A 25,204-nucleotide genomic window follows, 5' to 3' on the forward strand; every position below is an offset into this window, starting at 1 on the left:
TTTTACAGTCCCTCACACAGACACATCACAGTCACAACACACACTGACACACACACTAAAGCCCCTAACCAACACACTTACAAATAGATACTTACCTGAACTTGCACCTATCCATCAACAAACCACAACACCACAAGCACTACTTCAATATCTCCGAACATTGGGATTTTGAATTTTGCGCTTCTGGTCTTTTGGTATTTAGAGGTTTTGGCTATATAGTCTTGAGATTTTGGAATTCAATATTCCAACATTTTGAGATTATGTAGTGATCCCGTATATATATATATATATATATATATATACACACACACACACACACACACACACACACACACACACACACACACATATGGGTCACATTCACTTTGTTGCTCATTCATTCATTCATTCATTCATTCATTCATTCATTCATTCATTCATTCATTCATTCAACAGAGTGACATATAGGTTTGTTTTGTGCAAACATCCATTTACTGAATATCTGTTTTGTCAAATGTCTGTTTTATTTAAACAAGTAAAATTATTTGTATTGTGTGTGTGTGTGTGTGTGTGTGTGTGTGTGTGTGTGTGTGTGTGTGTGTGTGTGTGTGTGTGTTGTAGGTTATCATCAGAGTAAAGGTTAGGAAAGAGGGTAAATTTAATATTTGTGTGAGTTTCTCCTGGTCATGGTTAGAATAAGGGTTAGGTAAGGAGATACAGATATTATGCTGTATGTGTGTGTGTATTTAAGACTGTCTTTTGTAGTGGCAGCATTACACAAAGGGTTTTATGAGATTTAAGGTGTAGGGTTACGGTTAGGAGTTCCAGCAAGTTTATTGTTAATACACATTACTAAGATGGTGCAGGGGGCAAACCTTTCTTTAGAAAACCTTTTACATAACACTACCATACCATTATTCTAGTAAACTGGTCTGAGTGTTGTGGAAGGATTTTAGTTTAAAGATTGCAAAAGGAAATTTTCATACTGTAACCATATACATGTGTAGATATATACAGATGCATTATATATATCAAACATACACTAACTAGTCTATAATTTTTACTCAACTACAACCAATATGCACTTTTTTGACACAAATACATTAGCTACACAATAAAATCAACCACTTACAAAAGTAAACCTATAACATTTTTGCAATCTGTAAGCCTTTCACACATCAAACTGAACAGAAGAAAAAACACTGCCAGAAACACATTCATTGACTGCAACATAGAATACTAACAAACACACCAGTACTGCATAAAACATTAATACAATTCACATACATAAACCTAAAGAAACATAAAGTAAGCAATGCACAGTACCTCTCATTACCAGCACATTGTGTCTGTTTTCACAGCCTTCATTGGCTTCCATTTTATTAAAAATCATCTATAACATCTGAGGTTGGTACATGTAATACTTCTGTTGCTTTGTGCTCTGCCTCCCAGAGGCTGCTGGTAGTTCTGCAGGTGCATTTGGATACCTTTGGTATTGGCTGATTTGTTTTCCAAGCCTATCACCTGTAGAAACTGCTACATTAGTGGTTTTGGGGAATGATTGCATTAGGTTGGCTGTCACAGGAATTTCTATTAAATGTATTCTAAAAGCAAAAGCAGAATGCTTGTGGTTTATTTAATTAAATAAATACACACTTTTTGTGTTATAGGAATGGTGAATTGAATTGATTAATTAAATATATATTTTTAAAAGTTTCAAGTTGGTAAAGTAATAAAACATTAAAATATTTATATGGCATTGATTCTCAATAATGTTTTTAAAATTTTTATAGGGTTGATCATTTTAGGGTTTATATTAAATTTTATCACAATTTTGTTGTATAACTTTAAGATCTTTTATGCGTTTTGGCACCAATCATGCTAAGTTGAAGAAAATGAAAGAATTTTTTTAACTCTGATGAAGCTCTGTGCAGTATTGTAAGAAAATCATTTAGTTCATTAAAGGTTTGTGGCACATGGTGTGGTGTTTGTTTTGGTTTTACAATTATATTGTGCAATACTCTAAAGCATGCATGCATTCTAAAATGCACACTTGGCTATACATGAGATGAAAGAGAAAGCAAGTTACACAAACTTCAAAAGGATTTGGAGAGCACCAAAACAATGGTCCAGAAAGGTAAACACATAACAGTAAGGTGTAAGTTGTATTACTACTTATCAATCAACAAGTAATAGAATAAAATAGAATAGAGAAAACATAACATTCAAAAAACAGATATGGAACATAAACAACATACATTTAGGAATTATGATGAAGAGATTAACAGTGATAAAAAATATCAACCATGTTAAACATAAAGTTGAAGCATTTATTAAAAAACCTCCACACACAATAAAATAGAAGAATGAGGAAATATGTTAATGTAAAATACTTTTACTAAAAATAATAAAGCCAAATTAAGAAACTGAAGAGCAACAAAGCTTCAAGAAATGGTGGATTTATACCAGTGCTAGATTTATAATAGAAATGCATAAATGTTTTCCACAAAATGATTTGCAAATGTCAAAGTCTTCTTAAAAGTGAAATTAGATAAAGAAATTCTCTATCATAAAATGCACACTGATCACACTGTAACAAAACAAGATACAGATCCAATGTTATTTTCTTCAGACATACCTTTTTACTATTAAAGGTCATAAATTATTTATGTCAGTTATGATAGATAGAATAAAAACAGTCTCTATCTACCAATAATTGAGGAAGATCAAAGTCAGGGTTCATAACTTAACAAACAATGGGCAATGGTTATGGAAGAATACAAACAGATTATGCTGACTATACAAAAAAGGACTTAGTCTGGATATAGAAAAAAACACATCAGTCATTTCATTGGAATTACTTATTTAAAGCTTTAAAAACTATGGTGTTTCAAATTAACTTACAAACTTATTAGGAGTCTTAATACAGATTCAAAAGCCTTGGTTATGCTAGGAAATTTTTCTCTCAAGTAATAGAGATAAAATGGAAAGCAAAGAAGAATTCCTTCTTTCCTCAATACTCTTTGCTTCAGCTATGAAACCATTAGCTAATTTGATCAGGCAAAAATATAGTTTTGCTGTGAACAAAATAAATAAATATAATAAAATAAATTAAAATAAAATAAAATAAAAAATAAATCTGCCAATTGCAGACATTATCTTGACATTAATAGATATTAATAACACTAAAATAAATGTAGATAGCATATGAATAAATGTCTCAAGACTTCTAACCTTAAATATAATATAAAACATCAACTGTATCATGGAATTTATACACAGACAACAATATTAAAGAACTTCAAATGTAAATAAAATAAGCAAACATAATGTTTAGGAGTGATAATGAAAGCAAATAAGATGCATACAATTGATTAAAACAACATTGTGAACATTTTGCCAAATTAGCTATTGCAATAAATAGATATTTCATGTTTGAGGGTAGACTTATTTTAATCAAAATAATTTTGTTTCTCAAATATTACATATAATACAAATATATACTTTAATACCAAGCAAAGGTTGTTGCTGTTTGTCTTTCGGCATTTCCCAGTTAGGGGTCGCCACAGCAGAACTCCGGTCTGCTAATGATTGGCAGTAGACTTTCACAAACGCAGAGGTGCCAGCTTGACGTTCAACCTTCAACGAAGGCACGCCCATTTACGCATGTCTTTTGAACGCCCATCCAACCGCGGGGAGGACATGCAGACTCCACACAGAAGGCACTCCCTGCACTCCAGTCGAGAATGGTAATATAAGGAAAATAATAATTTTTACATCCTTTTATTGTTTCCAAACAAACCAAGAATTGACTATAAAATTATGCAAGTCCTTTGAATAGTGCAAGTATTGAATTACCAGATTTCTTATCTTTTTTAAGAAACAATACAATGGCTACAATACCACATATGGAAAGAAACACATTTAAATATATGTAACAACAATAAAATAAGAATTTATGAATAAAATATTTAAATACTACACAATGCACAATTGGAGGATAAATATCAGCAAATGGATGCAATGCAAATATGTGTAACAACAATAAAATAAGAATTTATGAGTAAAATATTTAAATACTACACAATGCACAATTGGAGGATAAATATCAGCAAATGGATGCAATGTGTTTATTGATAGAGTGATGTATAATACAGACTTTGATCGTATTCAAGATCAAGATATGGATCATAAGAAATTCACCTAGAAAGTGAAGATTTGATATTAATCCTCTATACTGTTTATAATTAATTATCAATAAATATATCAGTAACTGGGAAAAATGAGGTTATTTACTACCAGATAGAGGAAAAAAAGGAATAAAAAAAAATCACAAAGTACTTTGCTGGCAGAAACAAAACTGTTTTAAACTTCTGCTAATGTCATTTGCTGGCTGGCATTGTTATTTCTTTTCTTTTCTTTTTTTTTTTATAAAATGTTTTTATTCATTTTATAACACAATAACTTAGCATACTAACAAAAAAAAAACTATATACAATGTCCATAACAACTAAAAACCAATATACATAGAACACTTAATATTTCTCTAACAGATTAAACAATTTTGTCCAAGCAATTAAATGATGGGTTCTGTTGTTAGTCCTTGCTTTTATAGTAGCAATTTTATTCTTACAACTGTATTTCACAAGATGAATAAACTCAACTTTAAAGACAGGAGTAGATTGGGATTTCAAATTTTCCTTGCTATAGAGAGGATTGGCCATAGTAAAAATGTTTTGTTTTTAGGAATGACTTCAGGAATAGGAACATGGAAAAGGATAAGGGAGTCAGAAATGGTACCGTTGTCATTCCATAGAGCTTTACAAAGAAATTTAAAGTCTAACCAAAATGGGGAAATTATTTTGCAATTAACAACCATATGTATCCAGTCAGCATCAGGGTGTCCACATCTCCAACATTTCATTTCATCTTTCTTGTACATTATTGCTAGTCTATGTGGGGTGAAAAAACAATTATGTAAAAATTTCCATGTGTATACATGTCAGAATAGGGAAGATGTGAATACCTTCTCCAACTGTAAACAAAGTTTTTTTTTATCTTTTTCTGAGAATACTTGCCTATTAACTTCACTTGAATAATTCCAAAAAGAAACATCTGTTTTGCTAAATTCATTTCTGAGAATTTTATAAATAACAGATATGTATGAAGTGTTCTTGCGTGAGCTATTAATAACTGCTGAGATAAAATCCAAGATTTTTAAGTTACTCTTATTGTTTGCCTCTAATGATGGTATGAGCTTGGTATGTATAAAATCCTTACAAGTTTTGATCTCCAGCCAATTGCAATTTTGCAAACTATATCTGCTGATCAAATAGTGTGCAGAATTTATTTTATTAGTTGAGAGAAATTGAATCCAATATAATAGGTCACCCTCCTTAAATTCTAACATTTTCTGAGTATCAAAAGATATCAAACATTCATTTGTGTAAGCAATAGGAAACATAATTATTAATAAATTATTAATTAATTGGCTAGAAAACCTAATTTTTTAAACAACAACAACAATATTTAGTTTGTAAGAGGTATGAGAACAAGTTTTGACCTTTCACTTTGAATGCATAGTTTTAAAATCCATATAAAGATGTTTGTATGTATTTGAGTATATGGTTCAAGCAATGTCTTATTACTATTAAGAAGTAAGGTTTCATGGTCTGATTTCCAATATGATGTACAAGAAGTATTATTCCAAAGCAACACTATGTTAATAAATGTGGAGTTTAAATAAAAATCAATATTTGGAAACCCTATACCTCCTTCATCCTAGCTTGTGGTGTGCCAGAGAAAAGAAATTCTTGTTTTTTGGGATACCAAAGGAAGTTGAGTAATAAGTTATTAATTTTCTGTTTAATTTTAACAGGTGGGGGAATTATTAGAGCTTGGCCAATGAATAAGATTTTAGGTAACTATCATTTTGATTAAAGTTAGTCTGACTTCAAATGTGAAGAAGAGTCTGTTCTCTATTAGACTAGTAATTGAGTTTATAAGTTGTTGGTAATTAGATGTGAGTGATGTTTTATAATTAGATTCAATAATGATACCTAGATATTTAATATGCGTGCCTTCCAATTTATGTCTCTTTTGGATCTAAGTTTCATAGTAATATTTTTATGTACTGGAAGTGCTTGAATTTTGTTGTGATTGAATTTTAGTCCAGAGATGTTTGCAAAGAAGTCTAGATTATGTAATAAGTGATCTACTGAATTTTCAATATCATTAAAAGTTATTAGTAGGTCATCAGCAAACAGTTGCATCTTGGGGTATAATTTGTCTGGCACTTTATATCCTTTAATGCTGTCATTATTTCTAACATAATTTGCAAAAGGCTCAATAGCCAGGCAAAGAGTAATGGGGAGAGGGGCCACCCCTGTTTAGTACCTCTTAATATTTTGAATGGGCTAGACAGATAAGATTCAATCTTTACATAGACTATGGATTTTTCATATAGTTTTTTTAATAAATCCCATAACATTTGGGGAGAAATTGTATTTTTGCAGAGCTTTAAACAGATATGGCCAACTTAGGGAGTTGAAAGCTTTATCTATATCAAGGCTTAAAATAGAAAGTATTTTTTTCTTGTTTGCTAAGTCTGGTAAATACTGTAATCTAATTATGTTGTCTTATACCTTCCTGTTTTTGATAAACCTGGTTTGGTTTTCATGAATTAATATTGAAAGAATATTATTTAATCTGTCTGCTAAGACAGACATGAATATCTTCTAATCAATGTTAACAAAGAAATTGTCCTGTATGATATGCAAAGTTTGGGCTCTTGATTTGATTTTAAGATGGGAGAGATGATAGAATATTTCCATGAAGGAGGGATGTCTGCTGTAGTTTTAACTTTTTGGAAAGCACTGAGTAAGATTTTCAAGATGTTATCAGGTAAGAGTTTGTAAAATTCAGAATTAGACCATCCAGCCCTGGTGCCTTTTTTGTCTTAAGATGTTTTATTTGTTCCTTTAACTCTTTAAAGGAAAAGGGTTTATCTATTTTATTAATATTGTGTTTTGAATGTTTCTTTTTAATATTACTAGCAAGAAAGTTATATATACTTTTATCAATTGTAGATGAGTTATTATTATTAATATTCTTGTAATGGCTTTTAGAACATAATAAGATATTTTTTAGGTCTGTAACTTTGGTAGTCTGATTATTTCTAATGTATATTATTTCTTTTTTATGATTTTTTTCATTTAAATATTTAGATCTAATCGCAATCATCTGCATACTCTTGTGATTAATTGAGTAGGATTGTAATCTGATTTTTTCCAGATTTTATATTTTATGCTGCATGATATCCTGATATTCCTTGTTCAGTTTACATATGTTAGCTAATGCAGATTTGTCATTTGATGTAAGTTTTAGTTCATCAATTTCTTTTTGTATGTCTATCAGTTTTTTATCCCACTCTTTCCTTTTATTTATACACCAACTTTTGACTTTAACATGTAAGACTACCTTTAAAGTGTCCCATACGATAATATCTGAAACCTCTCCATTAGTATTGGTGTCTAGGTAAAGCTTTATTTCATCTAGGAACCATTTTTTAAATCCGTGTACTGTTATTAGATAAGCAGGTAGCCTTTGGCAGAAGTTTAAGGGGTCAGTATTAAATGTTACATTGAAGGTGATAGCATTGTGTTCAGACATAGGGCATGATGTCAGCATTACATTATCAATTTTGGCCAGTAATGAACTGGTTACAAAGACTTTGTCTATGTTGGTATGTGTGCCACATCTGTAAGAGTAGTGAAAATACTTCAGGGAGGATATTTTTATACCATCAATGTCAATTAGGTTTCTGTCTTTTATTAGTTGTTCAACTGCTTGCCAACAGGGGATATCTTGAAGGGCTTAGAGCGTGTAGTATCAGTGGAGGACAAGATATAATTAAAATCACCTACTAATAGTAACTCACTTTTAGACTTTAATATTATGGTGTCTAAATGTTTTTTTTCACAGTTTTAGTCCCAACAACCGGTATCCAGTAGGTGTTTGCAAAAGTGTACATATTTTTATCTAGTTTTAGTATGACTAAAGAAAGCATACCATCATCGCTTGAGTATGAGTCAATTTCTGGAATTCTCATTGATTTTCTGTGTAAAATTAGAATACCTCTTCTTTTGTGGTTCTAGTTTGAATTTACCAAAATCTTATAATATTTAAAGGTTAATTTGTTTAGATCTTCTGTTACTTAGTGAGATTCCTGAGTGAATGCAAAATCTGCTTTATGTAGCATTAAACACTTCTTGACACCTTTTCATGATGTTGTTCAACTCATTGGCATTAATAGATATAATGTTAAATATTATCATTTGATGGAGACTGCTGTTATAAGTAAAATTGAAAAGTGCCTTCCTTGATTCATTATGAAAAATAAATTTTTAAAACTGTTATGGACAATTTAAAAACTCTAAATTTGAAAATAAAGCTGTATATTTTAATAACCTTCTGCATGGATAATGTATATCCAGGCTTACTATATCTCTCATAGAAGCTACAAACTAACCCTTTCATGACATCTAGTAAGAATTCCTAGCTACTGCTGGTTAATAGCATGCATAAGAGAAACTCCATGTACATTAAAAACTTACAAAAGGAAAAATTTAATTGAATATACTATGTATGAATGAACTAAGAACATGAAGCTGTATACAATTTCTTAAAATTATTTTTATCTAAACATACTAGCTAAGATAAATTGATCAATCCTAATATTTATTTGTTGCTATAAGTAAATACAGGACTGTAATGTCATTAAAGCAGACAGGAAAAAAGATGCATTTAAAACTGTCACTGTCAGAAACATATCTGTAATTCTTAGGTTCATAGGTTCATACTAGGCTATCTGCCCGAGGGCATTTACAAGCCTAGCCCATCGTTTTGTGGCTTACGCCACCCCTTTAGTATGAGGAACTATACCCATTATTTTGCTGTGCCTCTGTCGAGCAGTGACACTGAGGTAATCCCTGGGGTATATCTGCGATCTCCCATCCATTGGTCAAGATTTCTCTTGAACAAGGCCAGCGAGGTGCTCTGCCTCACATGTACCGGGATTTTGTTCCACAGCATAGGAGTCTTTGGGTGATGAATCTATCCCTCCAGCACGTCCTATTAATAGCCGTGTCGAGGTTTAAGTCTCCCACCCTTGTGGCTCTGATGGATCTAGATTTTTAGAGGTGGAGCATATTGCTCAAATCAGGGTTTGACATGGCCTTGTATGTAAGCCAAAGGTCACCTCTGAGCAAGCGGTGCGACTGAATAGAGCTGGAGTTCTTTCAGTCGGGCAGCATAGGATAGATTTTTGAGACCCTTTATCCTTTTGGTGAGGAACTTTTGTGGCCTCTCCAGCTGCTGCAAGTGTCGGGTCAGATACATTCCGAATGGGGCATTGTACTCAATCATTGGTCTGATGAGTGATGAGTAAAGGGAGACTATAACCTCCCTTGATCTAGATGAGAATCCCTTCATGATAAGGTGGGCAATGTAGAAGGTCTTCCTAACTACTTTAGCTACATGGGTGTCGAATGACAGACTACTATCAACCTGGGTCCCCAGGTCCCTGATAACTTCTTCTGTGCTCAGTGGATTGCCACCTATTTGGTAGCTAGGGGTAACCTTGTTTTTCCCGAAGGGTATGACTATGCATTTTTGGCATTTAACTTTAGGCCGTGGCTCTGGCACCAGTTATCCATTTCTGTGAGACCCTTCTGAAGGATATCTGTGTCAGATGTGTTTTCTACTATGGCCCAGTTTGCAGTCATCTGCAAACTTTGTCAGCCATAACCCTCCTGTGTTTGCTTGTACTTGGAAAAGTAGATGCCAAACAAGAGTGGGCCCAGGACTGAGCCCTGTGGGACACCACTTGTGACAGGCTTTGAGTCTGACATGGCGCCAGCAACTCTGACCCTGTGGGTTCTGTCACTCAGCCAGTTTGCAACCCATCTTGTGATGTATGGGTTAACATTTAAGCTGATGAGTTTTCAATGATACCCGAGTGGGGTATTGTATCGAAGGCCTTAGCCAGATCGAGGTAGGCTGTATGGACTGCCTTTCCCTCATCAATGGCTTTGGTGACTGTTTGAAAAAGTCAACCAAGTTTAAAAGGCATGATCTGCCTTTGACAAAGCCAAACTGGGTTGGATCCAAGGTCTGCAAATTCCTATGTCTTTATTTATGAGGTCCATTATGATCCTCTCCATGGCTTTGCAGATAAGGCTTGTCAAGCTAATGGGCGGTAATTTCCAGGGTCGGTGGAGGCACCGCCTTTGTGAAGTGGGACCACAGTTGCAGTCGCCACTCCTTGGGTGCGTATCCAGAGGTAAGACTTTGATTAAACAGCTGTCCTAGCTGTGGGTTTAATTCCTCATTGAGTTCGTGGAGCACACAGCCAGGGACACCATCAGGTCCCATGGATGCTGTGTTTTTGCTTTGGAGAGAGCAGTTCTCACTTGGGCGCTGGAGATGTTTGGGGGCTGCAATCATTTGGTATAGATATCTCTCCTTTTGGGGGAGGGAGAAGTTTGCACTGAACCTGTCAGCCAGTATGTTGGCAATGTCTGTAGGATCAGTAATCTTCACATCATTTTGAACTAGTTCTGAGCATATCTGGGAGTTTCCTCCTAGGTTTCTAACATAGCTAAAGAAGGCCTTATGATTGTCTTTTGAGTCTTTAGCTATTTTCTCTCGAAATTTGCTTTGGATGATTTTATGAGAGCTCTTAGTTTTTACTTATAGTGATCAAGGGTGTCTTACCTTTTAAGGATTTTGCTCTATCTTGTAGTAGCTTCCTCCTTTTGTTGTAGAGTTTGTTTATGGCTGGGGTCCACCAGACTGGGCGCTTGCCTTTGGTACAAAGAGTCTTTGTTTTGCTTGGGATTGCCTTATCCATGCAGTCCTGCAGGTGCTGGTAGAAGGCATTTGTAAGTGATTCAGCGGCTTGAGTACTGTTTTCCATGGCTCGGGGGCCTTAAAGGAGACCACACTAGTCTTTAGAAGTGTGAAGTCGGCTTTTGAGAAGTTCTTTACTGTGGTCTTTTTATTTCAGGTGGGGGTGGGATGAGGACCTCCAGCGAGATTAGTTTGTGATCTGATCTCACCAGTGAGGGGTATACTTCGGTGTTGAACATTGTGCTCCCATGTTCGTGATGATGAGATCAAGTATGTTATCTCCTCTTGTGGGGATGGTGACTAGTTGTTCCATGGCATTTGAGTTTATGAATTCCAGGAACTTTTGGGCTAGGGTGTTTGGGCTTGAGTAGTGTTCCCAGTCTATATTTGGGTAATTGAAGTCACCTAGTATGATGGTGTTTGGTGATACATTTATCCCTCTAGTGTTTTCAGGAAGGCCATGTGAGGTTCCTGAGTTTGTGAGGGTGGCCTGTAACATGCTACAATTTGCAGAGCAGTCTTGCCTACGGTTAATTGCACCTGGATGGTCTCCGATGCATCATGCGTTGCCACCAGTCTTGAGGTGTGGGTGTCCTTGATGAATATGGATACCCCCCCCCTCCTTTCTTGGTATTTTCCTGATTTTGGGGCGGACGCATGATATGAGGTAAAACCTGATAGCGCTGGGGTGCTCTCAGGAGCCTTGAACCAGGTTTCTGTCACAGCACAGACATCGATGCTCTCCATACTGAGAAGGGCCTCGAGTGCATGCATTTTGAGATTTAGACTTCTGGCATTGAGCAGCATTACCCTTAGTTTTTTCCTTTTTGTGTTCTAGGGTGGTAGGTTTAGAATTTGAGCCTTGCCTAAAAAGGCACTATGGGGTGGCAAGAGCCTTTGCCAATATCCGGAATCCCAGGGTGACAGGTGCAAGCCGTCCCTTGCGAAGCAGCATGGCTTGTCCAGCATGTCATCCCAGGCAGACAGATACTGGATCCCCTTTGAATGACACCAGTGTTTAAGCCAATTGTTAAAGCTGATCATCTTATCTCTGTATTGTGGCATCATTCTTGGTGAAGGTAGGATACTGCTCAAGGTCAGGGTCATACCTGCCTGGGCTGCATAATCAGAGAGCTCCTCAATGTCTCTTTTCATGTAGTCCAAGGAGGTACGTCTCAGGTCGTTTACACCAGCGTGGACAATGACTGAGTCGTATTTGTACCTGCTGTTGAGAGACCTGAGTGCTTGCGTTATGTGGCGGATCCTAGCGCCCGACAGACAGCTTACTGTGACCTTCTCCTTACTCAGTCTGGTGGCGGGGCGTCAGTGTGTCTGACTATGGAGTCACCAATGACTAGTGTGTCTGGCATTGTGTTTGGCCTTAAGGGCTGTGACTGTTTGACACTCTGACTGTGAGGTCTATGTGTTGCAGGTGTTGTGTTCTGAGGTGGTGGTTGTTTGGGTGTCTGCTTTGGTGGCCTCTGCTGTTTTGGTAGATTTTTGATCAGAGCCTCCGAGTATGTCTTTGTGTGTTTATGTGTATGATTTGAGGTTGTAATGGTACTATGTGAGACTGGGTCTATAGTGTGTGTGGTAACCTTCTCCTCCTGACTGGTCTTGCCAGTCCTATGTTGAGAGAGCTCAGCCTCCAGTTTGGACGTATAGTTGCATCTCTCGCATGTATTTGTGTTTTGTGGGAGGAGGAGAGGGTTGTCTGTGTACATGAGGCAATTGTAACATTGCCGCAATATTCCCAGGTTCACCAGCTGAGCAGGAGAGGACACTAGCAACTGATCCCTCGACATGCTAGAAGGATAGACAAAAAACTTTAAAAAAGATTCCGGGGAATGTGGGTGACCGAGAAATGGGGGTTCAGATTAAATAAATCACTATTTACAGTAAAACATATGCGTGTAAGACTTTTTAAATAAAAAATAATTGCTAAATGAATGAAAACACAGTTCAAACGATCATTCTTGAATCTGACTGGCTGTTAGAGTTCAGTGAAGAGAAACAGGTTCAGAGGTCACATCTACTTCCTGGAAGATAGCGCAGATTGTTTCTCATGAGTCTGTGAGCTAACTGAAGCTTTTAGAAGCTTGAGCTTGTCACAGAAGTTGTCAAAATTCCATCAAAAAAGTAAGTAGGCAGGAATTTTCTAGTGAAGTGAAGCTTTTAAGCATAACTTGTAAAATGATGAATGTTTAAAAAAAAGACTCCAAATTACCAACCATACACAACTATAAGACATATTAGCTAAATGGAGCACATTGCAGAAGTTCAGTTCAGTAGTAAATGTATATATAATAATAAAATGTCACCACTTTCTTTTTAATTACGTAACAGTAACACAGTAAGCATTTATTTTGCCTGCAGTGATTAAATACTATGACACTAGGACTAAAACAAAAAGGGAAGGCACATACATGAAGAAAAAAGTATAGCATATAAAAGAAATATATATATATAAATATATGAAATGGATTAGTGATTTTATACCATTTCACTAGTGCTATGCCATGTATATAAAGAAATAAAAGTGTAAAATAGTTTGCAGTTGGATAAGATATTGATTTACTTGAATTTTGAGTAATATATATTATTTATAAAGTTAGCATTGCTACGGGAAAGATAATAGGAGAGAAAAAAAGTTACATTACCTTCTCTGTATGATTCCATATTATTTAGAAGTGAGAAAACAAAAACTTGCATGAAATGTGAAGTTATGTATAATCATTTGTCTCTGAATTTCTTTTTTTCTTTAATAGTCCACTCATTTTTTGAAGCTTGCCTTTTTAAGTTCACTGAAGAATCCATGGGTTCAAGTTGACTTAAAATGTTCTTTTTTTGGCCAAATGTGAATGCTTCTTTGAGAGAGTCAAACATTTCTTTCCTTCTGGCAGGGATAGTCTTATTCTTGCTGGCAATATGAGTTGTGCTTTCATTACTTCCTTTTTTAATGATTTTATTATAGGGACACATGCTCTTCTTTTGGACATTACAAGGGGTGAAAAGTCATTGTCAAACCTGATACTTTGGCCACCAATTTTTAATGGAACAAGGGACCAGGCAGTTCTTAAAACAAGGTTTTTGTTTTGATTGGAGATAAATCTTACAATAATAGATCTTGGACAGCTGTTTTTACTGGATACAGAAGTTGTCGTTGTAGTTAAAGACCTGTATGCCCTTTCTATCCTGAAGGATAGTGCTTCAGGTAGGTTTAGGATTTTTAAGAATCCAAGAAGTCAGGAAATTAATCATATTGTCCCCCTCCGACTGTTCAGGGATGCCATAGATTCTTATGTTGTTTCTCCTTGTTTTATTCTCAGTGTCATCTATCTTTTCAATGAGTCTGGTGTTTTCTTGAAGAAGAAATCTTATATTTTTCTCTCTTTCTGATAACCTATAGTCTAAATCTGTTACATAATATTCCAAAGCAGCAATCTGGGCAGTTTGTTGTTTAAGGACTTCATTTAATAAGGCTGTTTGTTGGGTAGTATCTTATTTTATATTGTCCACTTTTAAGTTTAATTTGTCTATTTTACCCACTGTAGTAAGGCTTGCCTGTATTTCTTTCTTCATTGGAGTTTCTTGCTGAGAAAATTTGATGTTGCTCATCTTCCTTTGTGAATGTGGTTTCAATGTCCCTTCTATCTGAAAGTTTGACAGGACAGTATGAACATTTTAGCTTAAAAATTACACCAACTTGTACCTTACGACTTCTAAAATCTGATTTTGGTAGTTTCAGGTCCTTGTTGGTGAATTTAAATAAAGAAATCCTCTCAGGAAAAAATGAAAACTGCAGAGCTCAAGAACTCTGCTGTTTTCAGATTGCCATCCAAGCCATGGCCCGCCTGGCATTGTTATTTCTGAGTGTAAGACACAAGCTTAATAGAGCTCGGGGTATGTTTAACAATTTATTGCATTATTATATTGGCTAAAATTTTGGTGTCATTCAAAGGGGATCCAGTGTCTGCAGCCTGGGATGACATGCTCGACAAGCCACGTTGCTTCGCTAGGGACGGCTTGCACCTGTCACCACTGGTCTTTCAGATATTGGCAAAGGCTCTTGCCACCCCCCATAGTGCCTTTTTTAGGCAAGGCTCAAAAGTCAAACCCACCCCCATAGACAGCACAAGGAACAAGAAACTAAGGGTAATGCTGCTAAATGCCAGAAGTCTTAACCTCAAGATGCACGCACTCAAAGCTCTCCTCAGTATGGAGAACATCGATATCTGTGCAGTGACAGAAACCTGGTTCAAGGCTCCAGAGAGCACCCCGGCACTACCAGGCTATACCTCGTATCATGCTTTTCGGCCCCAAAACCCAGACCGAACCACAAAAGGAGGGGGAGTTTCCATATTTATCAAGGATATCCACACCTCCAGGTTAGTGGCATTGCACAAAGTATCGGAGACCATCCATGTGCAACTAACAGTGGGCAAGACTGCTTTTCAGTTTATAGCATCCTACAGACCACCCTCTCAAAGTCAGGAATCCCATTTGGCCTTCCTGAAAACATTGGAGAACATGAAGATCTCTCCGAACACCATTATATTGGGTGACTTCAACTACCAAACATTGACTGGGAGCACTACTCAAGCCCCAGCACCTTAGCCCAACGATTCCTGGAAATTATAAACTCAAATGCTATGGAACAACTAGTCAACACTCCCACAAGAGGGGACAATATACTAGACCTGATCATTACCAAACACAGGGACTCTATGCTTCACACCAGAAGTATATCCCTCATTGGTAAGATCAGACCATAAATTAATTTCACTGGATGTCCACATCCCGACCCCACCCCCAGCCCAGAAAACCACAGTGAAAAACTTCTCAAAAGCAAACTTCTCACTTCTCAAAACCAAAGTGGAATCCTTCAAGGCCCCAGGGCCAGTGGAAACTACAGCCCAAACTGCAGAATCCTATATAAATGCATTCTATGGACATCTCCAGGAATGCATGGATCATGCTATCCCAAACAAAACCAAGACCCAATCATCCAAAGGCAGGCGTCCAGTCTGGTGGACCCTGCCATAAATAAACTGTACAATAGAAGGAGGAAGCTACTACATGATAGAGCAAAATCCCTAATAGGGAAGGCATCTCTGATCAGTACTAGCAAAAATTACGATCCCTCATAAAATCCTCCAAGGCCAGCTTCGAGAGAAAAATTGCACAGGACACCAAAGACAATCATAAGGCTTTTTTCAGTTATGTTAGAAACCTGGGATGCAACTCCAAGACTTGTTCTGAGTTGATTCTAAACGACAAAAAATACACTGAACCCACAGACATCGCCAATATCCTGGCAGACAGGTTCAGTGCAAACTTCTCCACCCCCTCCCCCCAAAAAGAGCAAGTATCTATCCCAGCAGAGGGCTGCCTCCCAAACATCTCAGATGCTCAGGTGAAGGCTGCCCTCTCCAAAGCAAAAAACACTGCTTCCATGGGACCAGATGGCATCCCAGGTTGCATCCTACATGAACTACAAGAGGAATTAATCCCTCAAATAAAACAGCTATACAATCTCAGCCTTACTACAGGATATGTGCCCACAGAATGGCGTACAGCAACAGTGGTCCCACTCCACAAAGGTGGATCCTCTACAGACCCTGGAAACTATTGCCCCATAAGCCTGACTAGCTTAGTCTGCAAGGCTATGGAGAGGATCATCATGGAGCTCATAAACAGAGACATTGGGGACCTACAGACACTAGATCCTACCCAGTTCAGCTTTGTCAAGGGCAGATCCTGCCTTTTGAACCTGGTTGACTTCTTTGAAACAGTCACCAAAGCCATAGATGAAGGGAAGGTAGTCCACACAGCCTATCTGGACCTTGCAAAGGCATTTGACACAATACCCCACTCGGGCATCATAGATAAGCTATCCAGCTTAAATATAAACCCCTATGTCACAAGATGGGTGCAAACTGGCTCAAAGACAGAACCCACAGAGTGAGAGTTGCTGGAGCCATGTCAGACTCGAAACCGGTCACAAGTGGCATCCCACAGGGTTCTGTCCTGGGACCACTCTTGTTCGGTATATACTTTTCCGAGGTACAGGAAAACGTGGGAGGACTATGGCTCACCAAGTTCGCAGACAACTGCAAACTGGGCGCCATAATCAACTCTCCAGCTGACACAAACATCCTTTAAAAAGGTCTCACAGAGACAGATAACTGGTGCCAGCACCATGGTTTAAAGCTAAATGCCAAAAAATGTATAGTCATACCCTTTGGCAAAAACAATGTGCCCACAAATTACCACATAGGTGGAAACCCATTAAGTACAGAGAAAGTTATTAGGGACCTGGGGACCCAAGTTGATAGCAATCTCTCCTTTGAAAACCACATTGCCAAAGTGGTTAGAAAGACCTTCTACATAGCCCACCTCATCACAAAGGGTTTCACATCTAGATCAAGAGAGGTAATCGTGCCCCTTTATTCATCCCTCATCAGGCCCATCATAGAATACAATGCCCATTTTGGGATGTACCTTACTCGACACCTGAAGCAATTAGAAAGACCCCAAAAGTATCTCACCAAGAGGATCAAGGGTCTCAAACAGATGCTATATGCTGCTCGGTTAAAAAAACTCCAGCTCTACTCAGTTGCATACCGCCTACTTCGAGGTAATCTATGCCTGACATACAAAGCTATGTCAAATCCAGAATTAATGGGCATGCTCCACCTCAGTAAATCTAAATCCCTTAGAGCCACACGCTCGAGGGACTTGAACCTCAGCACAGAAATAAATAGAACTTGCTGGAGGGACAGGTTCATAACCCAGAGGCTCCCTTCGCTCTGGAATAGAATTCCAGTTCATGTGAGGCAGAGCACCTCTCTGAATCTCTTCAAGAAGAATCTCGATAAGTGGATGGGGGATCGTAGGTTTGTCCCAGGGATTACTCCCGTGTCACTATTAGACAGAGGCACAGTAAACTAAACCTTAAAAAGGGCACAGTATACTCAAATCAAGGGGTGACGTAAGCCATACAGAATCGGGCTAGGCTTATAATTGCCCCAGGGCAGATAGCCTAGTATGAACCTACGAACCTATGAACCTATGAATTAAAATTGGGACTTGAGCTACTGAAGCACTTAACTGGTTTGCCTTTTTCCTGCTATTGGAACATAATGATGGCAATCCATGCACTCAATAATACTTATACTCCTGTGGATTCTACATATGCAAGTATCATCCTCCAGTAATTTTAGAATTTTCTTTGCCATCATTTTGACTTAAAAATGTAATCTTTACATTAATGTACTTTTGTAAACAATGGGATTTAGAAAATGTTCCAATTATCACGTAAGACAAGGGCAAACATACATTTATATAAAAAACAAACCATAATATGTTCCCAGTTACAAACATTATACATCACATGTATTCTTTTGTATAACACTATTATCAATCCAACATTAAATAAACTGCTAAAATTCTTCCTTCCCTTAAACCACAATCGACCTCCAAAGCATTATTCTTCACGTATTGTTTCCATAATTTTCATTATTCTATGTAATTTGCACCTACACTTTTGCAAAGATCTTACTTTCAGTTCTTTGATTTTTATTTTCTAGTAAGTGTTTTTTGGCAGCCACCAGAATTAAAAACTTAAATGAATAGGCAATTCAAATCCTGTATCCCAGCTCAGGAAAATCCTTTCCTTAGTTGCACTCATGTTCTCCCAATATTTCTGACAAAGTGTACTAAAGGGAATTTTTAAATCATTATACTCCTAAAACATATGTTCTCAGTTACCCCATCCTTTCCCATCACACCACCAATATTTGGCATCTGAGGAAAAATTCTTTGGAGTCTGCTTTAGGTATAAAAATACCTAAGCAAAACTTCTAAGGAAAAAAAATCCTAAATCTTCTAGACTTTGTTGCATATTTGTGATGTTGGCCCATTGTTTCCTTGTGAATTGTTTATCCAATCTCCCTTTCCAATCTTCTCTAACCTCCTCTGATTGGTTCCTATAGTTATTGTGCAATATTTTATATACCCTATAAATTATCCCTTTTTAAAGAGCAGCTTCTGATCTAGATTAATCTGAAAACTCTACCAGAGTAGGTATTTCACTTAAGATTGCTCTATCCCCTTCTCTTTGTCTATACCCTTATATTAATTCCTGATAGGCAAGGCAGTCTCTAGCCTGCAGTCCAAATGTCTTCTTGGTCTCTTCATTCAATTACCTTGCTCTCTCTAGTTATGTGCTCCTAATGCCCTGATTCCTTTGACAGTTTTCAACAGTAAATTCCAGCCCCCTCTTGCATGTAATCTATTCCCTTATTTGAAGTTATACCTGATAGCAAAATCTCCTTCTTAATTTGGCTTAGTTCTTAGAGTACTTTCTGATACTTTAAAACTATAATATTCTATGGATGTCTTCTCCTTAAAGATCTAAATCCCAAATCCCACACTCTCCTTATGTCTTGAATTCCACCACCCCTTCATTAGCCCTTTTCATTTTAAATGATTGCTTCCTCCTTGCATTATTATATTTGCCTTAACTATGTAGGTCTAAAATGTCCCGTCAAATCAGGTTATCCTAAACCACCTTGTCCTATTGGAAGGATCAATTACCCCCACTTAACTCTTGCTCTTTTCCTCTCCCACATTCTTTCAAATGTGTACAAATTGTTGTCCACAACTTCTCCTCTGGATAATAAAAATATGCCTGACCTGTATATAAAATTAAAGGGACTAAAAACATTTGCACTGTTTGTATCTTGCTATCAATATCCACACGTGAGAGCTTCCAGTTTCTCAGTTTTTACATTATCTTTTAAGTCTCTTCTCACATATCTTTAGCTGCCATAACAGAATGCTTTTTAATCCATACTCCCAAATACTTCATCTTATCATGTCCCCATAAATATGGGTATTGATGAACCAATTCATGTATGGGTACACATTTTAGCCTTTGTTTTACATTCATTAATTTTATATTTCACTATATCTAAATATTTATTTATTTATTTTATTTTATTTTACATTTGTTGACCGGGCTAGTCTAGCTGGATACATGTCCATTTTCAGTAGAGGCCCGGGGAGAAAAGCTCCAAAACTAAAATAATACATTCATTAAAAAGTAATAGCAGATAAAACTTACAAAAAGCTAAAAAAGCAGTTCTTACAAAAGTAATAGCTGATAAAACTTACAAAAAACTAAAAAAGCAGTTCTTACAAATTTTTTTTTATATATATAAAATAGATTAGTCTTAGCAAGGATAGAATTAGCAGTAAGCATCAATGGGTATTGTACATGAGATACAATATCCATGTATACATACATTTTATCTATAATAGCATGGTATTTTGATTCTTAAGGTAAAAATTAAAGAGTTAGGAGTAGTTGTTAGTTTAAAAGGAGAAAAGTTAGTCAGGGTTAGTATAGGAGCATAGCCAGTGTGTCTTAAGAAATAGCTTTAGATTCGTTTTAAAGAGTGAAAGAGAAATTTGTGTTGTGAGTTCAGTGGGTAGTAAGTTCCATTGCTTTCCTACAGAGTTAGAGTACAAGGAGTCATCTGCTGAGTGATTGGATCTTGAAGTATTGATCAACAGTTTATCTGAGGAGCGTATGTTCTTATTATTATTATAAGGTGTAATGATGGTAGAGAGTATAGGAGTGTTGGTGGGTTTATACAGGACCTTGTGGACTATGGGAAGCTGTAGAAAGTGAAGCTGGTTCTGAAATTCTAGCCAGTCTAGTTGTTTTAGATTCAGACAGTGATGAGTTCTGAAAGGAGAGCCTGTGGCAAATCTAGCAATATTATTATAAGATTTGTCCAGTTTGTTGATGTTGTTTTTAGAAAGGTTAGTATATATAGGGGAGGCATAGAACAGAGTTGAGATTAAGTGGGTTCTGGCTGTAACAGTCCTAGCTACTGGAGTTAGAAAGGGCTTAATTCTCTAAAGGCATCCCAGTTTTTTGTTCACTGATTTTATTGTGTTGTTTATATGGGTATCAAAGTTGAGGTTGTTGTCAATTGTTATTCCTAAGAGTTTAGTGGTTGGGTCAGGAGAAATGATAGTGCCATCATTTGATAGAAGTGTGAGATGGATAGGAGTGTATTTTCTGGTAGGTGTGAAAAGTAACAGTTTAGATTTTTTGGGGTTAAGGAGGAGGCATCGGTTTGAAAACCATTGTTCTACAGTATTGAAAGCTTTTTGGGTAAGAGATTTAAGTTCAGTTTCAGAGGTGGCTGTAAAGATAAAAGTAGAGTCATCTGCGTATTGAATGCAGGTGGTGTGTAGTATTGCTGATTGAAGGTCATTAATATAAATGGAAAAAAGGAGTGGACCTAAAATGGAGCCCTGAGGAACACCGAGGGAGATAGGAAGGTTATTAGTTTATTTTGCCAAAGTACCACCTGCTGACGGTTTTCAAGGTAAGATTTGAACCAATTCATGGCTTGGGGATCAAGTAAAATAGATTGGGAAATATAGCATAAGCTTGCTTCTCTCTCATTTTGTATTGCAATTCATGATTGCATTATACTTTCTTTCTGTTTTTTTTTTTCCCAGTTAGGGGTCACCACAGCAGATCACTGGTCTTCGAATGATTGGCAATGGATTTTTATGGTCTCAAGTTTCCAGCCTGGCACCCAACCTTCAAAGAAGGCAGACCCCCACATGCACATACCTACCTGCATGTCTTTAACATTCACTCAACCATGGGAAGGACATCCAGACTCCACACAGAAGGCACTCCAGCCAAGAATCAAACCAGAGAACCTCTTGCTGTGAGGCAACAATGCTAACTGCTGCACCACCGCTGCCTCATCATGTTTGCATTATACTAACATACCTTTAATTTCTCTATAAACTGGCTAAAATCTCTCTATTTAATCAATGCTTTATAACTTATATCTAGTCTTAACCAATGTTTTCAGGTTAAGTAAAATTTTCTTGCTTACTTGTACTGTGTTGCTTTTCTCCCCGGGCCTCCACTGAAAAAGGGCTTTTGCTCAGATGGCCTATCCCAGTTAATGAATGTCAAATAAATATTTAAAAAAGACTGTAAAATAATTACTCTTAAAATGTTTTGTAATACTTTGGAACTTTTCTCCCTGGGCCTGTGCTGAAAATGGGCTCCTTCCCAGTCATACTTTCCCAGTAATCAAATATCAATAAATAAATAGCTAAACAAAAAATCCTGAAAGGACTTGAAATAGTCTCAAAATGTTCCACAGCACTGAAATGTCCTTTTCTGGTTTTATCAGGTACAAAATAAAATCATATGCAAATAAAGCCAACTGTTTTGATTACCATATCAGTTATCTCCTTGAATTTCTGAATCCCTTATTTTTTTGCCAATGTCTCTAAACATAAAGCAAATAAAGGGGGAAAGGACACCCTTGCCTGGAGTCTCTGTTCAGATCCAACTTGTTAGAGAGGAACTCTCCCACTTTAATTTTTGCCTTAAGATCCCTCAGATATCCTCCTAATTAACCTTATTATTGTAAAAGGAAATGCAAATATATTTATTGCCCTACTCAAAATCCTAACTTACTTTGTTGAATGCTTTCTTTGCATCAAGACCCAGCAATAACACTGGGATTTTCTTGCATTCTGCTTCCCTATGGATCATCGTTGTTCTTTTAAAGTTGTCAGATGTTTGCCTCCTTATCACAAAACCACACTGATCCATATCTATCAATTTTGGCAACACTTCACCATTCTTTTAGCTATTGCAGACAAAAGCACTTTATAATCATGGTTTAAAATTCAAATGAATCTATATGAAGTTGGGTCTGATGGGTCTTTGTTGTCTTTACATAATACAGTTGTCAAAGCTTTCTTCCAGGATGTTGGTGTTTCCTCTCTTTTTAAAATACTGTTAAACAAAACCCTCCATATCTTTATCATGTTCATCTCTCCTAGCTTTCAAATTTACACAGGAATACCATCTATTCTTGGAGACTTTCTTGTAGAGTGATTATATGTAATTTTTATCTCAGCTCCTCCTACCGTAACTGTTAATTGTTGAGCTGCATCTACATCTAACCCTGGTATATTTAAGTCTTCCATAAATATTTCCATGTGTGTTCTTTCTTGATTTCCACATTTCTCTCCTCTATTAAAATTTTCATAAAATTTCCAAAATATCTCTAATATCTCTACAGGATCTCTGGTTATTTTTCTTATTATACACTCCCTAAGTTTGGAAACAGCCCTTTCTACTTTCTGTTGCCTAACTCACTGTCCTAAAAGTTTTTGTGCTCTGAAGTTATTATCAAAAACAGTTGCTTAACAGCAATTTTGGTAAATTCACTCATATTATCCAGATACTCTCTTATTTTCTCTTTAGCAGTCTGCAGTTGCACTTCTTCCTTTTCTGTGAGATTCCCAATATTCTGCAATACATTAACCTTTATCAACCCCTATTAATTCTTAACCATCTATCTTTTTTCTTTTCTTTCTATTCTATATATTTCTATATTTTGAATTCCACTTTCATTTTATCCTATTCACTAGCTAAAACCTTTAAAGAAATATCTATCTTCCCTAATAACTTTTGAATAACTTCCATTATCCTATCCTTAAATTCCTCTCTTTTTAACGGGTAGGTGTGGAAGTGCCATTGTCTCATTTTTATTTCACTACCCTGCATTTTGTATATTAGGTGCTACTGGCACATGATCTGAAATAGTTATTTGATATGTGTTGAAGCTTTCAATGAAATGCAAATGTTCCTCTGAAATATAATTTCTGTCTAGTCTAACCCAATTATTGTACCTTGGGGAATATGTAAATCCTCACTGAGTTCCTAATACTGAATTCATGTCTTCCATACCAAATATTTTCATAAACATCTTTAGTAATCTAACCTTTTTGTTATATTTTCCCTTCTATGTACCCCAGATACATTCTCACTGTTGTAAATCCAGTTCCATTCCCAACCTATAAATAATATTCCCTGCTGAAAGCTGATTATTTCTCCCAAAAACTTCTTGTGCTCCATAATAGCAGTTTTAGGGGTATTATCAAGACATGCCAGCAGAATCATCCTCCCTTGCCAGCACCCCTTAGTACCACAAATCTATCATCATCATCTTTTCTTTCCTATCACTACTGGAGCTCCTCTTGTAATCAGTATAAGTGCTCCCAGTTTCCTTTGTCTCTGATACTCTGCTAAGTATCCATCCTGAAATTCTTTATCAAAATTACATGCTCACTTCTTTCCAAATGTGTTTCCCACAGCATTGCTATTTGCACTCTCTCTTTCTTAATATAATTTAAAACTCTATGTTTCGGGCCATTCACATTCCAAAATAATATGGATAGAGTAGCAATTATGATTTTCATCTATTATATACGACAGCCTTTTAAAACATTTAGTTTTATTTTTTATGTTAAATACAACCACTAACATTTGGCAGGTAGATCTTTTATACAGTTTCTTCTTGTCATCTTCATTTGAACCTATGTCACATTTTATAAGACTTTATTTTACTGAAATCTCTCAAAAAAAAGAATGCCCCCATAACCTATTAAACCAAATAAACAAAATGATGTACATCTTTTAAATAAAGCTGTTTAACCCTCTTGACAGGACACATTGCCCCAAACTGACCCACAGGCATTACCAACCTAAAATTACAGTTATTCATGCTAAGGCACACTGTGTTCCCAGTTGTGAAAACAGCTTGTATGCTTTCAGAAAACATTAAACTTAAGCCTTCAGAAAAAGTGCACTGGCTATCTAGTAAATGCATTGAAGTATTTAGGTAACAGGAACGCTGCCATCTGTTATTCACTTCCAATAATATCAAACTTAATTTTTTATTAAGCTGCTTGCCCTTATACTTTTAAATTTTACAATTCCAGAGATTTACTGCCTGCACATGCAGTCAGCTTATCTCCATGGAAACATAAGAACAGAATGTTCAGTTGCCCTCAGCTACAGACTTCTCAACTCACAATGAGCATTCGCTAAAGCAAAACTTGTAATTGCATTCACAGTGCTTTCTTATTTTTTTTAAAGTTCACATGCTTACGCACATGCACAAAAAATGTTATTAGTTAAGCTAAGGGCATTAATCCAGACATTCACCGGTGCAAAAGTAAGAGAAAACATCTCAACTCTAAACATATTATAAAATCAGTGCACTTTTACACTCCATACCCCACCCCAACAGCCCACAATTACAGCATATTAACTTAAACATGCTTTTGGCCATTATTTCTTATCTTCTTTTTTACATTGTAATACCTACATTTCTTACACTAAAAAATGAAAAAAAGTATTTGCCCGATTTACTATCTTTATCACATACTAAAATCACTGAAA

This window comes from Protopterus annectens, chromosome 7.part0 (genome assembly GCF_019279795.1).
Source record: "Protopterus annectens isolate FY-2018-M chromosome 7.part0, PAN1.0, whole genome shotgun sequence".
Taxonomy (NCBI): Eukaryota; Metazoa; Chordata; order Ceratodontiformes; family Protopteridae; genus Protopterus; species Protopterus annectens.